This window comes from Rhea americana, unplaced genomic scaffold (assembly GCF_003343005.1).
Source record: "Rhea americana isolate MKP2758 unplaced genomic scaffold, rheAme1 scaffold_319, whole genome shotgun sequence".
Classification (NCBI taxonomy): Eukaryota; Metazoa; Chordata; class Aves; order Rheiformes; family Rheidae; genus Rhea; species Rhea americana.
The window spans coordinates 326914-329436 of NW_028186445.1; positions in this window are offsets into that span (position 1 = coordinate 326914).

Genomic DNA, 2523 nt, shown 5'->3' on the forward strand with positions numbered 1-2523 from the left:
CACGGCACAGCGCAGTACGCTGCAGTGCGGTACGGTGCAGCCCCACCGGCACGGCACGGCACGGTGTGGTGTGGTGTAGTGCAGCACGGTGCAGCACGGCACAGTGCAGCCCCATCGGCACGGCACAGCGCAGTACGCTGCAGCGCGGCACGGTGCAGCCCCGGGTCTCGCGGCCAGCGCGCGGGGAAGGTGCCGAGCAGCTGCCGAGGTGGGTTGCCGGCCGGGGGGGCCTCGCACCGGCGCTTCCCACCGGAAGGGCGGCGGGGGCAGAGCTCCGGTGCCGGCGCGGAGCCGAGGCCRCCGGGGAGTTTCCCAGCGGCGCAAGATCCTCTCCGACGGCGCGAAGCGCGATGCTGCGCGCGGCGCCGTTCCCATGCGAAGGCGGCTGCAGCGCGTTTTGACTCGGGCGTCGATTTTGAGCCCCAGGGTGTCCTGGGCCGCTTGGGTTGGGACGGCCCGGGGCGGGGGGCCAGGGTCCCCGCGAGACGCCCCGCTCGTGCTCCAGCGCCGCGAGCGAGACCCGCCTAAACCTCCTTCTCTTTCCGCTCCCGTCTAGGCCCGTCCGGACACAGCAGCCCCCTCTTAGCTTCGCTGCCGATCCCCGGGCGTCCCCTGCACCCCCCCTTGGACATCAAGCACTTTCTGACCTTCAGGCTCAACGGGACGTCGCCGCTCAACCTCTTCCCCAACTTCAACGCGGTGAGTCGCGGGGCTGGCGAGCGCGGCCGGGCGCCTGCCCCAAGGCGCCTTTCCCCCGCGCCGCCGGCCCCCGGGGAGCGGGGTCCGCAATGCCTCCCGCGCGCGCGCTGCCCGGGACCGAGGTTAAAAAGACGCTTCATTTTAACCAAGCTCAGCTGGCTTTTGCTCCTGGAATCGATAGTAATGAAGTAACTGCAGAGCGCAGTTCGTTAGTTTAAAATAATAGTTTAAAATAAATAAATAAGCGAAGGGAGAACGCCTGCGAGGACGCGAGGCGTCCGGCTGACGGCACGCGGCCCCGAGCTGGTGCTGGGCCGTCTCGCCGTCGCAGAATTTCTCTTGCTAGTTTGCACGGCTCAAGCGCCAGCCGAAGCCAGACCAGGCGCTTGGGCGGTGGAGCGGGCGCCCCGGCTTCGAGACCGGCCGTGCCACCGAGGTGCAAACCGTCACCGGGCTCTTCAAAGGCGGCCACGGAAATTACGCACCAAATTCCTGCCGCTGCTGAATGGGATTCAGACATCTAACTCCTTTAAGCTCTTTAGAAATCCCGGCTTTAGCCCGTCTCTCCCCTGTGCTAACAAGCAGAATCACGGGAGCGGAGGGGGTTTTTGATGCCGTTAGCGTTGCTGCTCTTCGTTCCTTTTTTAGTCGCTGGAGTCAGCAGCTAACTTGAACCAGGCACCGTTTGTGCCGCTGGGCTCGCCTTGCCCCTGCCTTGGCACGTGTTTTCCAAAGTCGTGTTGCTTTAAAAAAAAAAAAAAAAAATTAGGGAATTAATCTCTTACACTTGCTGGAAACGCACACCCCCGGCACAGCTGTGCGAGGGGCAGGTCCGGCCCGTCGCCCCTGCGGCGGCTCTGCGTTTGGGAGCTAATCCCTGGCAGAGCCCCGGCTCGCCGGGACGCTCGCCGCGCACCTCTCCGGGCCGGAACAGGACTAAGCCCTTCAGCCGTTCGGGATGCACGTGTCCSCGCGCGCGTGCTGCGACTTTGCAGGGCTCTGAGAAAGCTTTCAGAGCCCCAGGTGCAGAAGGGGCTCGTCAGCGTTGTCTCTCCTCCGGGAGGAGGGCGGAGAGGTTTCTGCGTGCGAGGCGCGGAGCGGAGCGTCCCGGAGCCCTGCGTCTCGCTCGGGCCCAGCGCGGCGGTGTCGGGAGCTCGGGCTGCCGCTGTGGTTTGCCCCAGAGGGGGCTGAAATGCGTTTTGGCATCGCTCTGCCCCGCGGACCGCGGTGCAAGTYGTCCCCTCCGCAGCAGCAAGGAGCAGGAGCTGCCCGGCAGAGCACTTGGCCCGTTGAGCAGGTCACCAGGCTCTCATGAACCCAGCAGATGTTTTACTCTGGAGCAAGCAAAACCTTTCCAAGCCGAGCTTTCCTGCCACTTAAAACAACAACAACAGGAGAGGGGGACAAAAAAAGATCCTAACGCGACAGGGAAGGCGCATTTCATGCTCGAAAGGCAATTCCCAGCTCTTAGGATGCCGCAAATCTCCGAGATCTAGCAGCATCTTGCAAAACGCCAGCAGAAGACGCGATCTGAACTGATACTCTGTCCCCGCGAATCCCCGTTTCTGACCCCGGGGGCTGGCAGGAAGCTCAGCGCCGAGGTCTCTATTTATATCAGTAGGAACATCCAGGGATAACGAAAGTCATCTGAGTCGGTAAGAGCTGACTGTAAAGTGGGGATCTTCGCTCCCGCAGCGCGTGCGCCCCCAGACCCGCTCTGCTCCGCCGCGCCGGCAGCCGCGGGCGCTCTCATCTCCGCCCGGACGGCAGCGCGCGGGCGGCGGCGAGGCGGGGGACCGGCCCCGGCGCCGGGGGCTTGCTTTG